Below are 15,384 nucleotides of genomic sequence, written 5' to 3'. Positions count from 1 at the left end.
AATCTGGAGGGAGGAAGGGGCTGCCCCAGTCCGGAGGCGACCAGATACTGTTGACGTTAACGACGAGCCTCGAAAAAGCCCGAGAGACAAAAAACTCACCTCACTCTTCAGCCATACAACTGTCACCGATAGTTGCTTTTCTGGGTGAAGAGGCAAACTCACTGGTTGAGAGACCTCAAGGTAGGAGGAAATGAGCTGCAGTGGCCACGGGAGAACTTGGGTGCGCTCAAGCAGTGCCTCGGTGGCGCGTTCCCCTGAGGGTGGAGGCCAGCCTGCCGGGCGAGCAGGGAGGCCCAAGTAACCGCTCCGCCTCCCGGGCCCTTTCAGCCTCCGCTGAATCTCGCCGCAAAACAAGGAGGTTTTGCGGATCTAACGTAATTTGGAAAAACCACCTTTCAGCCCCTGCGTGTTTCTCCTCCCAAAGGTCCTGGTGCGCCTGCTCTCTCGTGCGTGCACCGCGGTCCTTCCAGGCCGTCCTCTGTCTCAGGGCCTTTGTACTTGGGAAGGCCCTCTCTAGATCCCACCTGTGTTGTAACTCCTCCGTCCACATTTGCATTCGCGGGGCACGCGGCAGCCCGGAGCACTCCTTCTCCCGCACCGCCCCAAGCCTTCCCTGGCTTCCCAGGCCCAGGAGCCCTCTGGATTGCTCCCTCCACGTGCCAGCCTAACCAGGCCCAACACATTCTGAAATTTCGTATTTGTGGTGATTATCTGACCCTGACTTCGGAAAGTAAAATATAGCGCTACTGAGCACTACAGAACGAGGACAGAAGAGAGGGCGGTGAAGGATGTTAAGAAATCACCGCGTCGGGGCGCCTGGGTGGCTCAGTCGGTTAAGCGACTGCCTTCGGCTCAGGTCATGATCCTGGAGTCCCGGGATCGAGTCCCGCATCGGGCTCCCTGCTCGGCAGGGAGTCTGCTTCTCCCTCTGACCCTCCTCCCTCTCATGCTCTCTCTATCTCATTCTCTCTGTCTCAAATAAATAAATAAAATCTTAAAAAAAAAAAAAAGAAATCACCGCGTCAATGACTACGTGTTGTGCACCTCTATTTGCCAGCGCCAGATCGTGAAGAATGCAAGGTTGAATCGGATCCAGAGCGCTTTCCGTGTAGCCCAGTAGGCAAAGGGTCAGAAGTCTGAGCGGTTGTCAGATCAGTTTGAAGTACAGACCATCAGTCAGGATAAATCAGGGAAGATCTTTGTTCTCGGTAATGTTTACCCTTGTTGTAACTACCCAGTGAGCTTTACAGTCTTCTCATGGGTGTCATTTTTACTTTGAAATGTTTATGTCTGCTGAAACAATTATCTCATTCATGTCAGAGTGCTGAAATATGATCAAGCCCCAAACCAGCTCACTTAATTGCAAGTACAGACTTTGATACTGAATATATTTGACCGCGCTTGTTTTGGTTGTTCTTTGGGATAAATAATAGGTGACACACAAAGTTCCAAGTTCCAATGTTGAATTTCTAGATGGTTTTGCTACTATTTGGCATATCAGTGTCACGAGACTGACAAAACCAGTCTCTTTTCTATAAACCCCAGAAAAGCCTTCTTTCTGTACATATTTTTTTTTCAAAATCTTTTTTTTTTAAGATTTTATTTATTTATTTGAGAGAGAGAATGAGATAGAGAGAGCATGAGAGTGGGGAGGGTCAGAGGGAGAAGCAGACTCCCCGCTGAGCAGGGAGCCCAATGTGGGACTCAATCCCAGGACTCCAGGATCATGACCTGAGCCGAAGGCAGTCGCTTAACCGACTGAGCCACCCAGGCGCCCTGTACATATTTTTATATCATTACTTTGTTCATTGTACCAGCAGATCCTTTCAGTTCTGCCTTTAAAATACTTCCAGACTATTAACAAGTTCTTCCCATCCCTCGCCCACCACCCGGGACCAAGCCACCCATCATCTCTTACCTGGATTATTGCATTACTGTCCGCTAACTGCATCCCCCTTTGTCCCCTACAATATTTTATCACCAGAACAAAAGGAGGAATCCTATTATAACCTAAATCAGATCATGTCTCTGTGCTCAAAGCCTCCCAGTGGCTTCCCACTTCACAAAAGAATGAAAAACAAACTCCTTTCATTGGCCTACAAGACTCTACAGGATTGGAGCTGCCCCCCTAGCACCTCTCCACCCTTCTGCTGCCACTCACCCAGCACTTTGCTGGCTTTAGCCACTTTAGGCTCCCCACTGTTTGCTCAGGACCTTTGCACTTCCTGTCCCCTTTGCTAAAAGGCTTACCCTCCCCCACCTTATCTTCCTCACCTTCTTCAAAACTCTGCAGCAAGCCCTTGATCACTTTATTTAATATAGCACAGCCCCACCCAAGCAGCTTCCCCTTCTGTTTTTTGTTTCCCTGCATTAGAATGCAAACTCCCAAGAGTTCAGGGAGTTTGCTTGATTCATTAGCACATACCCAGTGCCTAGAATAGGAGTGGCATATAATAGGCATATTCAATAAGTATCTGTTGCTCACTTGCTCATTTGACCAATATACATTAAGTGCCTTCTACTGTGTTCCAGGCAGTGTGTTAAAAAATAATCTCTGCCTTCTTGGAGCTTACAGTGTTGTAAGGAAGAGAGATAATAAGTACAGAGATAGGTAAGTCCACTTTAGGGAGAGATAAATGCCATGAAGTAAATAGAATTGTGAAATGAGATAGAGGGACTGAGAGTGGAGATACTACTTTGTATAGACTGGCCGGGAGGACCTCTCCATGAAGTGACATTTGAGCTGAATGACAAGAAAGAGAGAACCATGGGAAGTCCTGGAGGAAGAGCATTCCAGGCAGAGGGCAAAGCAAGTTAAAGGCATCTAAGTAAGGAATGAGCTTGGTACATTTCACAGTATAAGTTTATCTGTGGTTATCATCTGCTTGTATCTTGTGAATCTTCAAAGTACCCTTGAAGAGATCAGTATAAGCTCAAATGTGAGAGATACTGCATGCCTGCACACCAGCAGCATACTACCTTCAGTCTCTGCCAGCTGACATAACCCGTTCATCCACCACAAGCTAGTCCTACTGCAGGAAGCCATTGGTATTTCTTTATAGAAGTCTAGGTTGTGCATGAGGGGCATAATAATGAATGACACAGGTGATCTGAGACTGGAGAAATACTTTTCTGGCCAATTTGGTATGTTCTATTTCTTGTCTGTTGGTTAGTATTGTGAAATTCAAGAGGAAGTGTAATTGGGGAACTTTAGTGCTGGGACTTAAGGGCCTGCGTGTTTATAAGCGAAGGGAGGACCATAACTCTGGCTTGCATATGTTAAATATACTTAAGGTAAGGGAGGGGTTGGGAAATCGCCAGCTCTGTGTCTAATCTCAATCCAGTTTCTGGTGACGGGTAGATGGATGGTCATTGTTCCTTTGCAAGTGACTCTTTGGACTTTCCTAAATAAGAGACAGTGCTTTGTCCTTTTGTCCTGAAGTGTTAAGGTATGGGAAACATCTCTGACCTACATTCTCATCTGATTTGTATCTCCCCACCCACCACCTTCTCTTCCAGTCAACTTCCCACCCCACTGCGCCCCCCATGCACTTGGCAAATATTCTGCACACTAAAGATTTGAGCAAAGAAATGAGGATGGTTATGAGAAATATAAAGTTAAAAGGGGAGGAAGAGCTGGGTGAAATGAAGTGAGCACCTCGGAGGACTGAATGAATTTAACATAAACGATCAGTAAGCTGTAAAACACCATTCAAATGTCAGAACCCCGATTTTCCACCGCCTGTCAGAGTGCCTGACAAGCCTTCACAATAAATACTGACGGAGTAAATGAATGGCAAAAACACTGAAATGAATGCTCTGAGGAAAGGGGAGAAGAGACAGAATCAGAAATTACCCCAAACAAATGTTTCGTTCATTTATCATCCTCCCAATGTGTGTGAATCCCTTCTGTACACAGCCTTTAAAATTCATTGACTTGTTGCTTTTCAGAAAAAGAAAAGAATTGGATGCTGAACTTGAAGTAAAGCAGGGAATAAAAGAGTCTTAATAAAGATCCAGTAAAATATACGCCAATATCTAATCCTTAAAAAGAGAGAGAAAATGTTAAATGAGGGACATGGCCAAAGTCTAGGACATGGCCTAGAAAATGAAGGAAATCCCAACATCACTATGATGTGACTTTTATAGTTAATAGAACCAAACACAGGAAAAAAAATTAATAATGTTGGAAATTTTTTAATTTTTAATTTCCATATCCTTATAAACAGTGTCTGAGACTTTTCCCAGAAACAAGTAATAATTAATATAACAGCAGGCTCCGTATAGCACTCACTATGTGCTGACCCTGTTAGATCCATCTATGCATTAGCACATTTCATCTATGAGGCTAGTACTATAACTACACAATTTTTAGAAGATCATATGAGCGGGCGCCTGGGTGGCTCAATTGGTTAAGCGACTGCCTTCGGCTCAGGTCATGGCCCCGGAGTCCTGGGATCGAGTCCCACATCGGGCTCCCGGCTCAGCGGGGAGCCTGCTTCTCCCTCTGACCCTCTCCCCTCTCATGCTGTTTCTCTCTCTCTCAAATAAATAAATAAATAAAAATCTTTAAAAAAAAAAATCATATGAGCAAATGAGTGGTGGAGCTGGGATTTGAACCGAGGCAATCTATCTTCAGAATTGATGCTTTTTTTTTTTTTTAAGATTTTATTTATCCATTTGAGAGAGAGAGAATGAGAGAGAGAGCATGAGAGGGGGAGGGTCAGAGGGAGAAGCAGACGCCCCACTGAGCAGGGAGCCCGAAAGCAGGACTCGATTCCGGGACTCCAGGATCATGACCTGAGCCGAAGGCACATGCTTAACCAACTGAGCCACCCAGGCGCCCCAGAATTGATGCTTTTAAATGCTGTCTTTTCTAGCTTCTCACTTCTACAAAAGCTTTATTTATATGAAGGAAATCGGTTCTATTATTTTCCCCACTTTACTGATGAGGTACCCAAGGCAAAGAGAGGTTAGCTAACTTGACCAACATAATGCAGCTGTTTATCCCTGCCATGGGCAGAAATGGTGCTCTAGTGTCCCTGTACTTGTGAGCTCCTGGACTGGTGACCGAAAACTCAAAATAGCTGCTGTGAAAGAACTAGGATTAGGAAAGAGTGAAGTCCTTGGCTCTCACTTCTGCCTTCTATGGATAGCATAGTCTTGCCTCCAGGAGGCATCTCCAAGGACATATTTGAGCCCACAGACAGAATAGACCCACTATTGTCCTACTCTTCGCCCAACCCAGTCCTACACGTGATAAATAAGATTTCATTCCTGGCCTTCTAAAATACCATAAAGGTTTGCAAAGCACCAGCTCCTTAGTATGTTTACTCTGATCTCATTACTCTAGACAAGGATAAAGTGAGTTGGTGAAAAGTGCTGAGATCCAGGCTCCCACATTCCAAAGCAAGCAGTATCCGCTGGTCTTCTGGGCCTTGTGGAATTGAACAAATGGATTCTACTGGTGGCTTTACATATCAAGCTGAGCACAGAAGTAACTGGACCTCACACACACGGGTGATTCTGGGATTTCTCACCAAGGCTAATTATTACATCACTGGTGTTTCCTAAGAACTTGAAGGCCTTGGTTTCAGACTGTGGGACTTCACCCGGAGGTTAACGATGAATGAGTTACCACATTCTATTCCAGTGCCCCACTGTTTTGAGGGCTTTCGTATTGTCAGCTTCACCTGATTATCACCACCGGGTCGGCAAGTGTCATTCAACAGTGTCCCAGATGCGGAAGGAAGCTCAGAAAGGTTAGATGACTTCCACTGCCCCCAGGCGGCAACAGAATGCAAACGGTGCCTCTCAGGGAGCTGGATGCAAGGCAGGGATGCCGACAGAGGCTTCGTGCGTGACTCGGCATTCAGTGCTCTTCCAGCTTTTCAGCAGCCCTGTCAAATCTACTCAATTTCATGCTCCACATGAGGATTGTCATTCAAAATAATCACCTTGGAGAGTATATGCTTATTTGGGAAATGTCAGAATCGCTCACCATTTTTGGCATATCTGTTAGGAATTTTCTTCAGAGCCAGTTTACACAAGAACATCATTGCGTTACTGTATACATATGCCAAATTTGGGGTCGATCTCTTTACAAGGCTATAAAGCAAGGCACCTCACTGCAGGACAGACCCACGTGTCTGAGAATAAATTAGGACAAAACCAGTTTTCATGAGCGTGAATCCAAGGTGACGATTATCAGGTATTCACCTTTTGACACTGGGCTTTAAGGATCTCATCCCCGGAGTTCTCTATATGCTGAATAGTATTGAGGTTAGGTTTTGCAGAAAGAAGAAGGGCTGATTCAACCGCAGAGATTTTAATATGTGGTTCCAGGAAGTCTGCATTTTTCACTGTGAGGTTTGGACAAGAAGCCAAGCCACTGGCTAGACTGTAATGGGCAACTTCTTATATAATTGTAAGATCATTTGTTTGATATAATTAAGTGAGGGGAGGGACCTTTCCCTAATTTGCTTTCCAGTTACTGCGGAAATATGCATGATATTTCACAGTAAGGAAATGGCCTCAAACTCTACAAAACTTTAAATTGATATTGCCCATTATGATTTATGTTTAGAAAATAGGTTTCTTTTCCTCAAGTATATGAAAAATCATACACTTTGGAGTTGGATGAACCTGTACGCTTCTCCTGGCTTTGTTATTTAAAATGTAAGATTTGGGGCAAAATTATTTAAATATTGTGAACTTCAGCTCTTTATCTTAAAATAGAGCAAAAATGCCAGACTCTTGTGAGATTAAATATGATAGAAAGCACTGCATTTCACAGTGTCTGGCACATAATGGGCACATCATAAACATCAGTTGCTGCTGACACCTTCCTGTTCCTGTCTCCATCCCGCTTCTATAATCCCAACAGTTCCTGGCTAAATGTGCTCACCTCGAGAGTTTTATTACTTTGTCTCTTGGCTGACCTCTCTAGTAGTATTAGTAGTGTCTAAAATGGGCAAGGTAAATGGCATTTCATCTGCTGTTCCCTCTTCTTCCCAGAAGTCAGTCATTTCCAACATAAATTTGCTCTCTGGTTCAAGGATTTAGTCAAAATCTAGGCAGTTTGGAACTTTCAGTTTCAGGGCTTGTCATCCCAGACTTTGCAACTCAGGTGAACAATTAATAAAATAGCTTAGTTTTATTCCGAACTAGAAGTTCAGCCACTGGCAACACCTGGGAGGAAGAGTCTAGGTAGCGGTGGGCAGAGGTAAGGTGGCATAAAGGGAGTCTAAGGAAACTCCAGGTGTCCTGAAAATCCAAAGACGGTGACTTCCTCTCTGTGCCCAACCCAGAAGCCTAAGCCCGGAAGTGATGAAGAACCAGGCCTAAAGAGGGCAGGGCAGCAAGAGTACCAATTCAAATGGCACCTATGGTGTTTCCCTGCAGCGCCCATGGTATGGCGGACCCACAAGAGGCAAAACACGTGTGTACCCTGTAAAGGAAACAGAAGTTTTACATCGATTGTAGCAGACATTACTGGAAGAGATATCAACAATGTAACAGAAGTTACATTGCATTCTTTACATTGCATTCAACATCCCTTTAAATATTTATAAAGTGATCTTGTTGGAAGCCACAGTAGCTCCAGAGGTCAATGGCCCATGAGAATCTGCACAATATCAGAAAGACTGGCCACCAGGGGGGCCGTTGGGAGTTTCATGTGTCACACAGGAACACTATAGAGAGGGAAGATACCTTCCTGTGTCAGTCAGCGCGCTCCAAAAGAAAAGAACCAATAGGATGGATGTCTAGATCTATGTATCTATATCTAAATATCTATCATTCGAAAGATAAAGAAAACGATTGATTTTAATGAATTAGCTCACATGATTATGAGGGCTGGTAAGCCCCAAATTTTTGTAGAGCCGGCAGCCTGGAGTCCCAAGCCTTGAGATGGAATTCCTTCTTCTTTGGGAAACCTCAGTGTTTGGTTCTTTGACCTTCCATTGATTGGATGAGGCCCATCTACATTATGGAAGATAATCTCCTTTACTTAAAACCGAATAATTGTACATGTTAATCACATCTTCAAAACACCTTTGCAGCAACGCTGGACCAGTGTTTGACTAAACAACTGGACACCATAGGCTAGCCAAGTTGACACAAAAAATGAACCACCACACCTTCCAAATAGTGTCATAGTACGTGAAACTGAGCTTCTTTTGAAGAAAGATGGCTGTCCATCAGCAAGAAGCCACAGCTTCATAAGCTATAAAGAACTGAAACTACAGGCATGTTAGTGAAAGAGCATCTGCAACTACAAGTTTAGCCCCCTTAGTCACTTGTTCTTATGATCAGGTGCTCTTCAGACAGACTTGTGGAGTCCAAGCTGTTTGTGAAGAGATGAGCCCCAGTGGTCTCACCGTCGGCTGTGTAGCTTAGGGACAGGAGGAAACCCTCTACTGCATTTACAGGCCATAAACCCAGGTGAAGTATGTGTGTGGATACATTGCACTGTATCTAAATGCTCATTTCTTAATGAAGATATTCTTTATTATTAATTCCTCTATTATGTATCATTTATTTATGACTCTGTTAAGGAGGCATAACGAGATCACAGGGGAAGAAAGCATTTCATAACTAATATGACAATGCCCAGTCCCCTCCAAAAATCACTTTTCACACCCACCTGTGTACCTTTCTATGTCTTCAGTCTCTAGGCTGTATATGAACAGAGTGGTGAAGGATTGACCTTTTCTACCCATGAATGAGAGACAAACAATGTTGTTCAGCCTTCCAAGGAGAGAGAAAAGATAGTTCCCAGAAAGTAAAGACTAGAAACTTGACCTCCTCCTCTAAAAAATTCCAGAATGGATTATTAAATAGATTGTTCATGGACTTTTTAGAGAGAGAACTGACCTCTGGAAACAATAACAGCTCACTTTCACTAAGTCATCTCTAACAAAACACTTTTCCTTCTTGGGCTGCATTGCTAATCTCATGCAATGTAGTAATACTGTATCACAGTATACTATATTTTTACAAGATATTTGACAGCTCAATCATAATGTCTTTTTGGACAATTTAGGGAGAGAGGCTGGATTTTAATATCAATTACATGGGCCCATTGTTGGTAACACAGGTCTATTCAAGATTGATGATGAATGGAACAATGTCAAACTGAAGAGAAAGGAGTAGAAACAAGGTTCTGTTTTAGCTGTTTTCTACTCAACTTTTATCAGCAAATTAAATGAATATGTGAGAATCATGTTAACAAAATTTATAGATGACGCATATCTTGCTGGGCTTACTAATCCAACAAATACGGAATTAACATTCAAAATCATCCACATAGGCTTCAGTAACAAAAAGAAACAAGAGAGAAAGTAATAGGGATCAATGTATATCATACAGTTGCTTAAGATGCAGCTTAGCAGAAGTTCATGTGAAAAATTATCTGGGACTCTGCATCAATTGCAAGTTCAAGAAACCAATAAGAAATAAATAAATAAAATCTTAAAAAAAAAAAAAGAAGCCAATAAGATGGAATATCTGTAACACACACACAGAGACACACCAAATACAATAGCTTTTAAAAGTTGGAAAGAACTCTAGAAATTATTCAAATCAAATCCCTCATTCTCCAGAGAAAAGCTGAACGTGCAATCAGAGAAACACAATAACTGATAGGAAAATCGGTATTTATGTCTTACTGTAGACATCACAATCGAGTTGTTTTTCTTGTCTTGATTTGCATTTCCCTGATGACTAGTGATGTTGAGCACCTTTCATATACCTTTTCATTGGCCATCTGGATGTCTTCTTTGGAAAAATATTCAATTCTTTGGCGCACTTTTTAGTCGAGTTACTTGTTTTCTTGCTATTAGGGTACAGAAGTTTCTTATGTATTTTGGATATTAAGCCCATATCGGATATATGATTTGCAAATATTTTCATCCATTCCATAGGTTGCCTTTTCATTTTGTTGATTGTTCCCTTTTCTGTGCAGAAGCTTTTTAGTTTGATATAGTCCCACCTGTCTATTTTTTCTTGTATTATCTAAATATCCATTGATGGATGAATAGATAAAGAAAATGGTATATATATAAAATGAAATGAAATGAAATATTACTCAGCCTTAGAAAAAGAAGGAAATCATGCCATTGGGACATGGATGAGCCTGGAGGACATTATGCTAAGTGAAATAAGCTAGACACAAAAGGACAAATACTACATGGTATCACTTACATAGTCAAACTCATAGAAACGGAGCAGAATAGTGGTTCCTAGGGGCTGGGAGTAGGGAGGAACAGAGAGGTATTAGTCAAAGGGCACAAAGTTTGGTTATACAAGATGAATAAGTCCTCAGAGATCTACAGTACTGTATAGTGCCTATAGTTAACAATACCATGTCATGTACTCAAAATTTTGCTAAGAGTGTAGGTCTGATGTTGTGTTATCACAAATAATAATAACAATAAAGAAAGAAAAAGTTATTTCCATTGGCAAAGGTTATTCCAAAGAGTGTAAGCAAGATTTTGAGGAATCCAAAAACAATAGAACGGCAAGACTTTTTTTAGTTTAGCCGAGAATATAGTAGAATCGCCTAGAAGGGAGTACTATTTGAGGCAGCATGGCAGTGGTAGTCTTCCCAACACCAAACAGCAAAACTAGGTTCTACAGGTAGAAGTTAAAACGGAAAAGTTTGGGTTTAGCTCATGAAAACCTTTTGAACAACTGAAACCACCCATTGATGGGAAATCCCACTTCAACAAGAACTGTGTTCCCATTCCTGCAGTAGATCCAAGCTGTAGGCCCACTGAAGACAAGTGACATAAAAGGGATTCATAATTTGAGTTAAGAAGCTGCACTAGATGATATACTTCCTTTCTATTTATTTTTTTTTTTTTTAAGATTTATTTATTTGACACAGAGAGAGAGAGAGCACAAGTAGGCAGAGCGGCAGGCAGAGGGAGAGAGAGAAGCAGGCTTCCCGCCGAGCAGGGAGCCCGATGCGGGGCTCGATCCCAGGACCCCGAGACTGTGACCTGAGCTGAAGGCAGATGCTTAACCAACTGAGCCGCCCAGGCGCCCCTTCCTTTCTATTTCTAAGATTCTATCATTTCAGAGAACTGCCTCACCAACTTCTTATGCAAAAGTAAACAGGTTTTTTTTTTCTAATCTCCTCTCCCATTTTCAGGGATCAAACCGTGATTTAACACCTCTAATTTTAGAGAACTTACAATCATAATCAATAGCTAATATGTCTTATACATTCCCCATGTGCCAGGATACATGGCAAACAGTAGACCAATGATGCCTTAAATGTCCGCATACCCAGTGATTACCAGATTGGGAAAAAAAAAAAAAAAAAGGCAGAATTTTCTTCTTGTTGTTAAATCTTTGACTAAATGTGAGGCAATACTCTCATTATTATCAAATATTTCCAAAGTGTTTTATAATCATTTTTATTCATTTACTTAAATAAATCCAACCATACAAGTATAACAAGTGAACATTTACTAATAAATCTACTTTTATAAGTACATTACAGTGGAAGTAAAAACCTATTAAATAATATGGTGCCAATCCACATAATTTAAATCATTTTATTGCACAAATTGATATTTTAATTATATTGGTTTCTCACCTGTTCATTCTACTAAAATCTTTTTTTTTTTTAAGATTTTATTTATTTGATAGAGACAGAGAGAGGGAGAGCACAAGCAAGTGGAGTGGCAAGCAGAGGGAGAAGGAGAAGCAGGCTCCCCGCTGAGGAAGGAGCCCGATGTGGGGCTCAATCCCAGGACCCTGGGATCATGACCTGAGCCGAAGGCAGCTGCTTAACCGACTGAGCCACCCAGGCTCCCCTCATTCTACTAAAATCTTATATTATTGAGCCCTTATGCTGGACAAAAACTGAGGCAATCATTATGTATTTGGCAAAAGCCATAGAATTATACAACGCAGAGTAAATCCTAATGTAAAATATGGACTTCAGTTTAAACTAATGTATCTATCGGGGTGCCCTCTCCCACTCCCTCTGCTTGTGTTCCCTCTCTTGCTGTGTCTCTCTCTCAAATAAATAAAATCTTAAAAATAAATAAATAAACTAATGTATCCATCGATTGTCACATCAATTGTAACAAATACACTACACCAAAGGAAAACACAGAAGAAACCTCGGAGGTGGGGAGTATATGGGAACTCTTTGTACTCTCTATCCATTTTTTCTGTAAACCTAAAACTGCTCTAAGAAATGAAGTCCGGTAATTTAAAAAAAAAAAAAAAAAATTGAAGCAGTTAGGGGCCCCTGGGTGGCTCAGTCGGTTGAGCCTCTGCCTTTGGCTCAGGTCATGATCCTGGAGTCCCAGGGTCAAGCCCCACATCAGGCTCCCCACTCAGTGGGGAGTCTGCTTCTCCCTCTGACCCTCCCCCTTCTCATGCCCTCTCTCTCTCTCTCAAATAAATAAATAAAATCTTTAAAAAGTAAAATAAAAATTGAAGCAGTTAAACTTTCACCAGCCCTTTGATTATTTACGCTTAAGCCATGCCCCCAAAGGGTCTATCACTCTACATTTATCACTGTTTGCAAATATCTCAGCCATAGAAATATAGCGATACTAAAGATAGAAAGAAGCAGCTTTCATTTATCTCAGGAATTGTCCCAATGTGTGACGTCATCACAATCTGGAAGCTTAGCTTTCATCTACCCAATTTAACACAGGACCAGGTGTTTTTAATATATCCCAAGGAGAGTGGGAGAGTTCTTCCATGAATTTTATACATATTTGGACTATCCAATCCCTTTTCCTGATAGAATCTCCATCATCCTTCCAATTCTTCTAGCCCTCTAGTTAGACGTTGTATCAGCCCATCCCAATCTGCCCCAAGTATCCGTGCTGTTTGGACAGTGGAAGAAGCGGGTCTCCAGGCATTGCGTTTCTACCACGTGTAAGGCCCTGCGCTGTGTTCTGAGGATACAGCTGTGTGCAAGGCAAGCAGCCTTCTAACCTCAGCAGAGAAGGCAAACATTACATGAATTTTACAATAAATAAACAACCCTCTGTTTATCACATTCACAGTGTCCATGCAAGAAATATCGATTGAATGAATGAATGAATTCAACTGATTAAGAACCTGGATTCAGTTTAACGTTTCCTTTCTACCTACTACCTACAAAACATTTTTCTAAGAAAAAATAATAGCATAGACAGAATAACGTATGCATATCCAAACCGCTTAAACTGAAGATGTTTAAAACATTGGTATAATCACTTAGTTGATGCCCTAAGTTTCAAATAAGCCTTTTTTTTTTTAATTTAAGAGGAATATTTTTCCCTAGTTACTAGCAGCTTCAAGTGACCAGATGATTATCCTGCCTGTTTTCTCAGAGCACCCCAGGAAGACTGACTATGTGTATTAGGTATTTAAATGTTCTGATCAAACCTTCAGATATTCAGTTCAGAGGAGTAGTGAGGGAACCGTCTGTCTGTCCTATCAGCAGGATAAGGCAATAGCCACGCACCCTGTACAAGAACATCAAAAGGCTTATGTGTTTGTTTGGTTTTTCTGCCAGCTACTTTCAGCTACTCAGGTGAGGCTCGGAGTTGGATGTACCCAGGGAGGGAGTGGACGCATCCAAGTGGTGCAAGGAAGGAAATGGGGACGTGAGTGGGGCCTTCTCAAAATAGCACTTAAAGACATGGGATTACACTTCACTATTCTTTTCTCCTCAAAGGAGGAGTTCAGGGAGCCAATAGAGCATATAATGGGGTTTCTAACCAAGAGAGAATAATGGAAAGATCATTTCCCACCTCTCGCTTTTGCTGTCTCTCAGTGTGTCTCTAGCCTCCTTTATTAACACGACACGCCTGGATCCTGCCACTTCGGGTCTACCGGAAGAACAGAGCCTTTTCGGCTTCCCCTGGATTAATCAATATTCCTTTCACTTCAATTCTCTTTCGACCTTCAAAAGTAACCTTTGTGGGTGACTTGTACTCTTGCTGGTGTGAAAGGGGCTGAATTGCTGGATTTGCTCATCATGCTATTTCTATTTCTGTCTATGGAAACCCTAAAATCCTATCTCCAAAGTTAAAACAAAAAGCAGGTCCTTATTCCTCTAATCAAAATAGTTCCTTGAGAGGGAAACAAGACTCAAGAGATACGAGTAAAACAAAAACCAGTGTCGATTATATTTCCAATGACCCAATTACAATGAGATGTTCTGGTAACCCAGAGGAAGGCAAGCACCTGTCCCAGGTGTCCCGCCCAACACTCCCACATCAATCTCTTTGGCCCAAACTCAGTCATGTGGCCACATCCTGCCTGCAGGACTACCAGGTGATGGACAGCACAGCCACCGACAAGTTCAAGAACACATCTATCCAGACAGTGGAACATTTTTGTCCACTTAGTCTCAAGGCATGTGAAAGTCACCAAAGGATCCTTCTATTCATATTTGTCATCCTGCTCAAATGAAAGAGGATCCCAGGAGCTGTCATTATGCCAATTCTCTGCTTACGAATCTGACTCTCCTTCTCTTCCTTGCCAGCCCCACTTCACCCTAAACTTCAAGCCTTCACAACATAGAGGCCAGTCCATTTTATTTTTGTATCTGAAATACATAAGCTTGCTCAATAAAAGTTTGCACGAATGAGTCAGTGAGTGGATGGGTGAATCTGAGGGAAGACGTGAAGAAATACGTTCCAAGTATCGAATTTGCCCAATTGGCTTATTTTGGTTTTTTTTCAATCACAATTTATTTAGCTTTTAATTTTTTCCCACCTCAAATTGTTTATCCGGGACGCCTGGGTGGCTCAGTCGGCTGGGCGTCTGCCTTCAGCTCAGGTCATGATCCCAGGATCCTGGGATCGAGTCCCGCATTGGGCTCCCCGCTCAGCGGGAAGCTTGCTTCTCCCTCTGCCTCTGTCGCTCTCTCTGCTTGTGCTCTCTGTCTCTTTCTCTCTGACAAATAAATAAAATCTTTAAAAAAAAAAAGAAAGAAAAGAAATTGTTTCTCCATTGGAAAGGGAAATTTTTAAAATTTTAAGATTTAGAATTGCTGAATTTTCAATCCGATGCCTTGATAAAACCTTTTCTCAAAAAGGTCCAGTGGACATAAATAGGAGGGTGGTTTATGTCCTCTTTATCTTCAAAAATGTTTACGATGTGCTTATCCACAAACACTGGGTGGGAGAAATCCTTCCAGAAAAGCTAAACAAACAGGGATCCTATCAACTACTTATCATCTATCTCAAGATATTTAGCATGAGACTATAAACAGATTCCATACATTTTCCTCCTTCACAGATACAGATCAATAATAAGGCCTTTGGGTGATTTGTAATATATAAATAATAACTTCAAGTTTTGTGTTTTTTATTATCTCACATGTAAAATTGTTTAGATATTATAATATAACAC

The 15,384-nt window shown here is 41.9% G+C and overlaps 1 protein-coding gene across 6 annotated transcripts in view; it reads right to left on the bottom strand.

Annotated features, from left to right (window-relative positions):
• Positions 1 to 15,384, bottom strand: part of LOC123839816 (glyoxalase ElbB-like) — a 129,364-nt gene that overhangs the window by 69,779 nt on the left and 44,201 nt on the right. For 2 of the 6 annotated variants that reach the window (XM_064585981.1, XM_064585984.1), the window contains 2 exons: positions 14,746 to 14,943; positions 4,177 to 7,450 (listed from right to left, as the gene is read on the bottom strand). The exons of 1 other annotated variant lie outside the window; for it this stretch is intronic. The gene's annotated coding sequence lies outside the window, so the exon portion shown is untranslated. Of the gene's footprint in view, positions 1 to 99; positions 974 to 4,174; positions 7,451 to 14,745; positions 14,944 to 15,384 lie in introns of those variants that run through there. 3 more of the 6 variants (XR_008505700.2, XR_008505699.2, XM_064585985.1) reach the window with 3 other exon arrangements.

Source organism: Mirounga angustirostris, unplaced genomic scaffold, assembly GCF_029215605.1.
Source record: "Mirounga angustirostris isolate CCGP_5_RB_7025 unplaced genomic scaffold, mMirAng1.0.hap1 SCAF_3, whole genome shotgun sequence".
Classification (NCBI taxonomy): domain Eukaryota; kingdom Metazoa; phylum Chordata; class Mammalia; order Carnivora; family Phocidae; genus Mirounga; species Mirounga angustirostris.
This window is presented reverse-complemented; position numbering and strand designations above follow the sequence as displayed.